This window comes from Aegilops tauschii, chromosome 1 (assembly GCF_002575655.3).
Source record: "Aegilops tauschii subsp. strangulata cultivar AL8/78 chromosome 1, Aet v6.0, whole genome shotgun sequence".
In the NCBI taxonomy this organism is placed as follows: Eukaryota; Viridiplantae; Streptophyta; class Magnoliopsida; order Poales; family Poaceae; genus Aegilops; species Aegilops tauschii.
This window is the reverse complement of record NC_053035.3, coordinates 72,123,946-72,136,150: the sequence shown is the minus strand read 5'-3', so window position 1 is coordinate 72,136,150 and position 12,205 is coordinate 72,123,946.

Genomic DNA, 12,205 nt, shown 5'->3' with positions numbered 1-12,205 from the left:
TGATATGGTCAAGACATGATGCTATATTTTATTGTATGAGATGATCATGTTTTGTAACCGAGTTATCGGCAACTGGCAGGAGCCATATGGTTGCCGCTTTATTGTATGAAATGCAATCGCCATGTAATTGTTTTACTTTATCACTAAGCGGTAGCGATAGTCGTAAAAGCAATACGTTGGTGAGACGACAACTATACTACGATGGAGATCAAGGTGTCGCGCCGGTGATGATGGTGATCATGACGGTGCTTCGGAGATGGAGATCACAAGCACAAGATGATGATGGACATATCATATCACTTATATTGATTGCATGTGATGTTAATCTTTTATGCATCTTATCTTGCTTTGATTGACGGTAGCATTATAAGATGATCTCTCACTAAAATTTCAAGATAAAAGTGTTCTCCCTGAGTATGCACCGTTGCCAAAGTTCTTCGTGCTGAGACACCACGTGATGATCGGGTGTGATAGGCTCTACGTTCAAATACAACGGGTGCAAAACAGTTGCACACGCGGAAAACTCAGGTTAAACTTGACGAGCCTAGCATATGCAGATATGGCCTCGGAACACGGAGACCGAAAGGTCGAGCGTGAATCATATAGTAGATGTGATCAACATAGTGATGTTCACCATTGAAACTACTTCATCTCACGGATGATCGGACATGGTTTAGTTGATATGGATCACGTAATCACTTAGATGATTAGAGGGATGTCTATCTAAGTGGGAGTTCTTAAGTAATATGATTAATTGAACTTAAATTTATCATGAACTTAGTCCTGATAGTATTTTGCAAATTATGTTGTAGATCAATAGCTCGCATTGTTGCTTCCTTGTGTTTAATTTTTGATATGTTCCTAGAGAAAAATTATGTTGAAAGATGTTAGTAGCAAAGATGCGGATTGGATCCATGATCTGAGGATTATCCTCATTGCTGCACAGAAAAATTATGTCCTTGATGCACCGCTAGGTGATAGACCTATTGCAGGAGCAGATGCAGACGTTATGAACGTTTGGCTAGCTCAATATGATGACTACTTGATAGTTTAGTGCACCATGCTTAACGTCTTAGAATCGGGACTTCAAAGACGTTTTGAACGTCATGGACCATATGAGATGTTCCAGGAGTTGAAGTTAATATTTCAAGCAAATACCCGAGTTGAGAGATATGAAGTCTCCAACAAGTTCTATAGCTAAAAGATGGAGGAGAATAGCTCAAGCAGTGAGCATGTGCTCAGATTGTCTGGGTACTACAATCGCTTGAATCAAGTGGGAGTTAATCTTCCAGATAAAATAGTGATTGACAGAATTCTCTAGTCACCATCACCAAGTTAGTAGAACTTCGTGATGAACTATAGTATGCAAGGGATGACGAAAGTAATTCCTGAGCTCTTCGTGATGCTGAAATCGATGAAGGTAGAAATCAAGAAAAACATCAAGTGTTGATGGTTGACGAGACCACTAGTTTCAAGAAAAGGGCAAAGGGAAGAAGGGGAACTTCAAGAAGAACGGCAAGCAAGTTGCTGCTCAAGTGAAAAAGCCTAAGTCTGGTCCTAAGCCTGAGACTAAGTGCTTCTACTGCAAAGAGACTGGTCACTGGAAGCGGAACTACCCCAACTATTTGGTGGATAAGAAGGATGGCAAAGTGAACAAAGGTATATTGGATATACATGTTATTGATGTGTACTTTACTAGTTTTTATAGCAACCCCTCGGTATTTGATACTGGTTCAGTTGCTAAGAGTAGTAACTCGAAACGGGAGTTGCAAAATAAACAGAGACTAGTAAAAGGCGAGGTGACGATGTGTGTTGGAAGTAGTTCCAAGATTGATATGATCATCATCGCACACTCCCTATACTTTCGGGATTAATGTTCAAACTAAATAAGTGTTATTTGGTGTTTGCGTTGAGCATGAATATGATTTGATCATGTTTATTGCAATACGGTTATTCATTTAAATTAGAGAATAATTGTTGTTCTGTTTACATGAATAAAACCTTCTATGGTCATACACCCAATAAAATGGTTTGTTGGATCTAGATCGTAGTGATACACATATTCATAATAATGAAGCCAAAAGATGCAAAGTTAATAATGATAGTGCAACTCATTTGTGGCACTACCGTTTAGGTCATATTGGTGTAAAGCGCATGAAGAAACTCCATACTAATGGGATTTTGGAATCACTTGATTATGAATCACTTGATGCTTGCGAACCATGCCTCATGGGCAAGATGAGTAAAACGCTGTTCTCCGAAACTATGGAGAGAGCAACAGATTTGTTGGAAGTCATACATACAGATGTATGTGGTCCAATGAATATTGAGGCTCGTGGCAGAAATCGTTATTTTCGGACCATCACAGATGATTTGAGCAGATATGGGTATATCTACTTGATGAAACATAAGTCTGAAGTATTTGAAAAGTTCAAAGAATTTCAGAGTGAAGTGGAAAATCATCGTGACAACAAAATAAGGTTTCTACGATCTGATCGTGGAGACAAATATTTGAGTTACGAGTTTGGTCTTCAATTAAAACAATGTGGAATAGTTTCACAAATTCGTGCCACCTGGAACACCACAGCATAATGGTGTGTCCCAACATCATAGCCGTACTTTATTGGATATAGTGCAATCTATGATGTTTCTTACCGATTTACCACTATCGTTTTGGGGTTATGCATTAGAGACAGCTGCATTCACGTTAAATAGGGTACCATCTAAATCCGTTGAGAGGACATCTTATGAACTGTGGTTTGGCAAGAAACCAAAGTTGCCGTTTCTTAAAGTTTGGGGTTGCGATGCTTATGTGAAAAGGTTTCATCCTGATAAGCTCAAACCCAAATAGGAGAAATGTGTCTTCATAGGATACCCAAAGAGACAGTTGGGTACACCTTCTATCACAGATCCGAAGGCAAGACATTCGTTGCTAAGAATGGATCCTTTCTAGAGAAGGAGTTTCTCTCGAAAGAAGTGAGTGGGAGGAAAGTAGAACTTGATGAGGTAACTGTACCTGCTCCCTTATTGGAAAGTAGTTCATCACAGAAATCTGTTCCTGTGACTCCTACACCAATTAGTGAGGAAGTTAATGATGATGATCATGTAACTTCAGATCAAGTTACTACCAAACCTCGTAGGTAAACCAGAGTAAGATCGGCACCAGAGTGGTACGGTAATCCTGTTCTGGAGGTTATGTTACTAGACCATGACGAACCTACGAACTATGAAGAAGCGATGGTGAGCCCAGATTCCGCAAAATGGCTTGAGGCCATGAAATCTGAGATGAGATCCATGCATGAGAACAAAGTATGGACTTTGATTGACTTGCCCAATGATCGGCGAGCCATTGAGATTAAATGGATCTTCAAGAGGAAGACGGACGCTGATAGTAGTGTTACTATCTACAAAGCTAGAATTGTCGCAAAAGGTTTTCGACAAGTTTAAGGTGTTGACTACGATGAGAGTTTCTCACTCGTATCTATGCTTAAGTCTGTCTGAATCATGTTAGCAATTGCCGCATTTTATGAAATATGGCAAATGGATAAAAAAACTGCATTCCTTAATGGATTTATTAAAGAAGAGTTGTATATGATGCAACCAGGAGGTTTTGTCGATCCTAAAGGTGCTAACAAAATATGCAAGCTCCAGCGATCCGTCTATGGACTGGTGCAAGCATCTCGGAGTTGGAATATACGCTTTGATAAGTTGATCAAAGGATATAGTTTTATACAGACTTGCGGTGAAGCCTGTATTTACAAGAAAGTGAGTGGGAGCACTACAACATTTCTGATAAGTATATGTGAATGACATATTGTTGATCGGAAATAATGTAGAATTATTCTGCAACGCATAAAGGAGTGTTTGAAAGGATTTTTTCAAAGAAAGACCTCGGTGAAGCTGCTTACATATTGAGCATCAAGATCTATAGAGATAGATCAAGACGCTTGATAAGTTTTTTTCAATGAGTACATACCTTAACAAGATTTTGAAGTAGTTCAAAATAGAACAGTCAAAGAAAGAGTTCTTGCCTGTGTTACAAGGTGTGAAATTGAGTAAGACTCAAAGCCCGACCACGGCAGAAGATAGAAAGAGAATGAAAGTCATTCCCTATGCCTTGGCCATAGGTTCTATAAAGTATGTCATGCTGTGTACCAGATCTATTGTATACCCTACACTGATTTTGGCAAGGGAGTGCAATAGTGATCTAGGAGTAGATCACTGGATAGCGGTCAAAATTATCCTACTGTCAGGAAGCTTCTGTCACTCTAACAACTCATCATCTACTTATTGAAGAAAATATGCCCTAGAGGCAATAATAAAGTATTATTTATTTCCTTATATCATGATAAATGTTTATTATTCATGCTAGAATTGTATTAACCGGAAACATAATACATGTATGAATACATAGACAAACAGAGTGTCACTAGTATGCCTCTACTTGACTAGCTCGTTAATCAAAGATGGTTATGTTTCCTAGCCATAGACATGAGTTGTCATTTGATTAACGGGATCACTTCATTAGGAGAATGACGTGATTGACTTGACCCATTCCGTTAGCTTAGCACTCGATCGTTTAGTATGTTGCTATTGCTTTCTTCATGACTTATACATGTTCCTATGACTATGAGATTATGCAACTCCCGTTTACCGGAGGAACACTTTGTGTGCTACCAAACGTCACAACGTAACTGGGTGATTATAAAGGTGCTCTACAGGTGTCTCCAAAGGTACTTGTTGGGTTGGCGTATTTCGAGATTAGGATTTGTCACTCCGAGTGTCGGAGAGGTATCTCTGGGCCCACTCAGTAATACACATCACTATAAGCCTTGCAAGCATTGTGACTAATGAGTTAGTTGCGGGATGATGTATTACGGAACGAGTAAAGAGACTTGCCGGTAACGAGATTGAACTAGGTATCGAGATACCGACGATCGAATCTCGGGCAAGTAACATACCGATGACAAAGGGAACAACGTATGTTGTTATGCGGTCTGACCGATAAAGATCTTCGTAGAATATGTGGGAACCAATATGAGCATCCAGGTTCCGCTATTGGTTATTGACCGGAGAGGTGTCTCGGTCATGTCTACATAGTTCTCGAACACGTAGGGTCCGCACGCTTAACGTTACGATGACAGTTTTATTATGAGTTTATGTATGTTGATGTACCGAAGGAGTTCGGAGTCCCGGATGAGATCGGGGACATGAGGAGGAGTCTCGAAATGCCCGAGACGTAAAGATCGATATATTGGACGACTATATTCGTACTTCGGAAAGGTTCCGAGTGATTCGGGTATTTTTCGGAGTACCGGAGAGTTACGGGAATTCGTATTGGGCCTTAATGGGCCATACGGGAAAGGAGAGAAAGGCCACAAAGGAAGGCCGCACCCCTCCCCATGAACTAGTCCGAATTGGACTAGGGAGGGGGGGCGCCCCCTTCCTTCTTTCTCCTTCTCCCTTCCCTTTTCCTACTCCAACAAGGAAAGGAGGAGTCCTACTCCCGGTGGGAGTATGACTCCCCCCTTGGCGCGCCCTCCTCCTTGGCCGGCGGCCTCCCCCTTGCTCCTTTATATACGGGGGCAGGGGGCACCCCATAGACACAACAATTGATCATTGATCTCTTAGCCGTGTGCGGTGCCCCCCTCCATCATATTACACCTCGATAATATCGTAGCGGTGCTTAGGCGAAGCCCTGCGTCGGTAGAACATCATCATCATCACCACGCCGTCGTGCGGACGAAACTCTCCCTCAACACTCGGCTGGATCGGAGTTCGAGGGCTGTCATCGAGCTGAACGTGTGCTGAACTCGGAGGTGCCGTGCGTTCGGTACTTGATCAGTCGGATCGTGAAGACGTACGACTACATCAACCGCGTTGTGTTAACGTTTCCGCTTTCGGTCTATGAGGGTACGTGGACAACACTCTCCCCTCTCGTGCTAAGCATCACCATGATCTTGCGTGTGCGTAGGAATTTTTTTGAAATTACTACGTTCCCCAACACTTATTACTTCCCAATGCCTTTCATTAGGCCCAAATAATGGTGAAGTGTCATGTAGTCGACGTTCACATAACACCACTAGAGGAAAGACAACATACATCTCGTCAAAATGTCGAACGAATACCAAATTCACATAACTACTTATAACAAGACTTCTCCCATGTCCTCAGGAACAAACGTAACTACTCACAAATCATATTCATGTTCATAATCAGAGGGGTATTAATAAGCATAAAGGATCTAAACATATAATCTTCCACCGAATAAACCAACTAGCATCAACTACAAGGAGTAATCAACAATACTAGCAACCTACAGGTACCAATCTGAAGTTTTGAGACAAAGATCGGATACAAGAGATGAACTAGGGTTTGAGAGGATATGGTGCTGGTGAAGATATTGATGGAGTTTGACCCCCTCCCGATGAGAGGATCGATGGTGATGACGATGGTGACGACTTCCCCCTCCCAGAGGGATGTTTCCCCGGCAGAACAGCTCCGCCGGAGCCCTAGATTAGTTCCGCCAAGGTTCCGCCTCGAGACGGCGGCGCTTCATCCCAAAACCTTCCTTCTTATTTTTCCAGGGTGAAATACTTCATATAGAAAAAAAGGGCACCGTGGGCCTGTCTGGGGGCCCACGAGGCAGGGGGCGCGCCCCCCACCCTCTTTTTTTTACTGGAAGCTGTGAGGCAACAGCCGCACAGTACTTTATTAAAACTCAAGCAAATAAAACAAGGTACAAAAGGTTCTGGTAGGAGAAGAGAAAAGCTACTCACCTAAAGAATCATGCTACTTACCTATGGCCCTATGTACAAATTTACAAAGTGGGCAAAATAGTACAAACAACCAGTTAGGGCAGAGAATTAATCCAATGCAGCAGCAAAGGTTTTAAATTAGGCTTAAATTTGTGGGAGAGCAGAGTTATATCATGGATGAAATTTCTCCTCCATGCTGCGAAGGTATGTCTCTCATTTCTGAAGATTCTTCCATTCCTCAGTAACCAGACATTCCAAGTAGCAAGATAAACAACCTCCTTGAAAAAAGGCTGACCAAAACTCTTCCTGGCAGCAATGAGACACTCAGAAGTTGACAGGCCAGCAAGCCATTGAATTTGCAAATAATTCCAGTCTCTTGTGCTGAATTGGCAGGTGAAGAAAAGGTGCATTCTGTCCTCATGGGCTTGTGCAGGGCATAAGGGACAGGTATTGTCATCCTGCGGCGACCTCCAGTGCCTCCTAACAAAGAGATCACGGGTGTTGAGTCTATTATTAAGCATCAACCACACAAACACCTTGATGTGGGCCCCCTCTGGTTGATTCTTTCGCCAGTATTTTTTATTAATTCCAAAAAGTGCCTCCGTGCAGTTTCAAGACTTTTGGGGTTTTGCAGAATAGGTCTCTAATATTTGCTCCTTTTCCAGCCCAGAATTCCAGCTACCAGCATTCTCCCTCTTCATGTAAACCTTGCAAAATAAGAGAGAAAAGGCATAAGTATTGTGACATAATGTGTAGTAACAGCCCATAATGCAATAAATATCGCTATAAAAGCATGATGCAAAATAGACGTATCAACTCCCCCAAGCTTAGACCTCGCTTGTCCTCAAGCGGAAGCCGATATCGAAAAATATTTCCACATGTTTAGAGATAGAGGTGTCGATAAAATAAAATACGGACATGAGGGAATCATGATCATTCTTAGAATAGCAACATATATATATATATATATATATATATATATATATATATTGTCATATGATTTCTTATGCTGAAGTAAGAATCTATTCACAATGTAAAGTATGAATCAGAAAGTTCATTGAAAACTAACAAACAATAATCTCAGTCATTGAAGCAATTGCAATTTATCATAACATCGGAAAGAGTCAATATAAGAGCTTTTCAGCAAGTCCACATACTCAACTATCATTTAGTCTTTCACAATTGCTAACACTCACGCAATACTATGGGTATGAAGTTTTAATCGGACAGAGAGAAAGATAGGGGCTTATAGTTTGCCTCCCAACCTTTTACCTCAAGGGTAATGTCAACAATAATAGTTTATGATAACTTACATCCTATTGGATATACATATCACGATCTTTCCAGCACATAGTGCTTGCCAAAGGATAAAGTGTAAAAAGGAAAGTTGAAGATCACCTTGACTCTAGTATAAGGTATAAGACAAAACATAAAAGACAGGCCCTTCGCAAAGAGAAGCAGAGGTTGTCATGTGCTTTTATGGTTGAATGCACAAAATCTTAATGCAAAAGAATGTCACTTTATATTGCCACTTGCGATAGGGACCTTTATTATGCAGTCCGTCGCTTTTATTTCTTCCATATCACAAGCTCGTATAAAGCTTATTTTCTCCACACTAATAAATCATACATATTTAGAGAGCAATTTTTATTGCTTCCAACAATGGCAACTTACTTGAAGGATCTTACTCAATCCATAGGTAGATATGGTGGACTCTCGTGACAAAACTGGGTTTAAGGATATTTGGAAGAACAAGAAGTATCTCTACTTGGTGCAAAGAATTTGGCTAGCATGAGGGGGAAAGGCAAGCTCAACATGTTGGATGATCCATGACAATATAATTTATTTCGGCTATAAGAAAACATAACCCATTACGTTGTGTTCCTTGTCCAACATCAACTTTTTAGCATGTCATATTTTAATGAGTGCTCACAATCATAAAAGATGTCCAAGATAGTATATTTATATGTGAGAACCTCTCTTTCTTTATTACTTCCTATTAACTGCAACGATGACCAAAACTATGTTTTGTCAACTCTCAACAACTTTTTATTCATCATACTCTTTATATGTGAAGTCATTACTCTCCATAAGATCAACATGATCTCTTTATTTCTTTTTATTCTTTCTCCCTCTTTTTTTCTTTTATTATTCCTCAAGATCATAGAAAGATAACCAAGCCCTCAACTTGAGACTAATTTTTATTATATATAGCTCACGGACTTGATTACATAGATAAGGATCAACACAAAAACTCAAAAGCTAGATCATACTAAAAACATTATTCTACTAGATCAAGATATAACCAAAAGGATCGAACTAAGAAAAACGGTAAAGATAGAAGTGTGATGGTGATACGATACCGGGGCACCTCCCCCAAGCTTGGCAGTTGCCAAGGGGAGTGCCCATACCCATTTGTTTATGTCTCTTTCTTCGGAGGTGGTGACGATGGAGGTGGTGACAATTGTGCCTTCATATTTTTCATATTGTAGTTGAGGAGAGCATTTTCCTCCTTTAAATCATTGACTTCCAACTCCAGCTTCAAGATCTTGTCACATAAGTCCCCTTTGCTTTTCTGCCGAAAACGAGTAGGAATAGATAGATTTTTAGAACGGTTAGTTCTCTTAGGGAGACTTGATTTCTTGAATTTCATGTGCATATCCCCAGGTTGAGGTAGAGGCACATCCTCCTCCTCAGAGCTTGAATCATCGATCCTCATCAGGTGAGCATCCTCCTCGTCATCTGTAGTTCGACCATAAGGCGATAGGTCCCCATAGGTCTTTGGGTCAGCAACGAGATGCGAGACATAGCTCTCTCCATCAGAGTCTTGAGATGACATATTTTCAGAACTGCGCAGAAACAACTCAAAACAAAAACAGAGGATTTTGTCGTGGTATGGTGGTCAAAACCTTCGGAAGATTATATAATGAATTTTTACCGACCAACATAAGTGTCGTGCAAGAAAACGGAGTCCAGTGGGTACACGAGGTGCCCACGAGGCAGGGGGGCGCGCCCAGGGGGGAGGGCGCGCCCTCCACCCTCGTGGATGCCTCGTGTTCCTTTCGGACTACTTCTTATTTTCCCATTTTTCTAAATATTCCAAAATGGAGAAAAATTGCTATTAGAACTATTTTGGAGCCGGTTTACTTACCGTACCACATACCTATTCCTTTTCGGAGCCTCAAACGTTCTGGAAAGTGTCCCTTATGTACTCCTCCGTTGTTACGGTGTTAATAACATTGGTTTCCACATTTATGCGATTACCTGAGATATAATGTTTGACTCTTTGACCGTTCACCACTTTCGGATTTGTGCCTTCGAAGTTGTTAATTTTTATGGCACCGGAACGATAGACCTCCTCGATAACATAAGGACCTTCCCATTTAGAGAGGAGTTTTCCTGCGAAAAATCTTAAACGAGAGTTGTATAACAAAACATAATCACCTACATTAAACTCACGCTTTTGTATCCTTTTGTCATGCCATCTTTTAACTTTTTCTTTAAACAGTTTGGCATTCTCATAAGCCTGGGTTCTCCACTCATCAAGTGAGCTAATGTCAAATATCCTCTTCTCACCGGCAAGTTTGAAATCATAATTGAGCTCTTTAATGGCCCAATATGCCTTATGTTCTAGTTCGAGAGGTAAGTGACATGCTTTTCCTTAAACCATTTTATACGGAGACATACCCATAGGATTTTTATATGCCATTCTACTTGCAAAATTAATATAATCTCTCTATTACTCAGTTCTACTTGACCACTAGACTGTGGGTGGTATGGAGATGCAATTATGTGATTAACATCATACTTAGGAAGCATTTTATGAAAAGCACCATGAATAAAATGTGAACCACCATCTGTCATTAAGTATCTAGGGACTCCAAACCTCGGAAAAATAACTTCTTTAAGCATCTTAATAGAGGTGTTATGATCAGCACTACTAGTTGGAATAGCTTCTACCCACTTACTAACGTAATCAACAACAATTAAAATATGTGTATACCCATTAGAGGAAGGAAATGGTCCCATATAATCAAAGCCCCAAACATCAAATGGTTCAATAACAATTGAATAGTTCATAGGCATTTCTGGACGTCTAATAATATTACCAATTCTTTGACATTCATCACAAGACAAGACAAACTTACGGGCGTCCTTGAAAAGAGTAGGCCAATAAAAACCGGATTGCAATACCTTATGTGCAGTTCTATCTCTAGCATGGTGTCCTCCATAAACCTCGGAGTGACAGTTGCGTAGGATCTGTTCCTGTTCATGCTCAAGTACACAACGTCTAATAACACCATCTACTCCTTTATAAAGGCGTGGGTCATCCCAGAAGGAATGTCTTAAATCATAGAAAAACTTTTTCTTTTGCTGGTGTGTGAAACTAGGTGGTATAAATTTAGCAACAATGTAGTTAGCATAATCAACATACCATGGAGCAGTACGAGAAGCATTTATAACAGCTAATTGTTCATCAGGAAAGCTATCATCAATAGGTAGTGGGTCATCGAGAACATTCTCTAGCCTAGACAAGTTGTCTGCAACTGGGTTCTCAGCTCCCTTTCTATCAATAATGTGCAAATCAAATTCTTGTAGCAAGAGAACCCATCTAATAAGTCTAGGTTTAGCATCTTTCTTTTCCATAAGGTATTTAATAGCAGCATGATCAGTGTGAACAGTTACTTTAGAATCAACAATATAAGGTCTGAACTTATCACAGGCAAATACAACTGCTAAAAATTCCTTTTCAGTAGTGGCATAATTTCTCTGGGCACTGTCTAGAGTTTTACTAGCATATTGGATAACATTTAGTTTTTTATCAACTCTTTGTCCTAGAACAGCGCCTACAACGTAATCACAAGCATCACACATCATTTCAAAGGGTAAATTCCAATCAGGTGGCTGAACAATAGGTGCAGAAATGAAGGCTTTCTTAAGTAGTTCAAATGCTTCTACACAATCATCATCAAAGACAAAAGGAACATCTTTTTGTAAGAGATTAGTCAGAGGCCTAGAAATTTTTGAGAAGTCTTTAATGAACCTCCTATAAAAACCAGCATGACTGATACGTCTCTGTCGTATCTATAATTTTTTATTGTTCCATGCCAATATTTTACAACTTCCATATAATTTTGGCAACTTTTTATACTATTTTTGGGACTAACATATTGATACAGTGCGCAGTGCCAGTTCATGTTTGTTGCATGTTTTTTGTTTAGCAGAAAATCCATATCAAACGGAGTCCAAACGTGATAAAAACTAACGGAGATTTTTTGGAATATTTATGAATTTTGGGAAGAAGAATCAACGCGAGATGATGCCCGAGGGGGCCACGAGGCAGGGGGCGTGCCCCAGTGGGTCGTGAGCGCCCTGGGCCCTCGTGGCCACCCCGTAAGGCGGTTGGTGCCCTTCTTTCGCCGCAAGAAAGCTAATATTCGGATAGA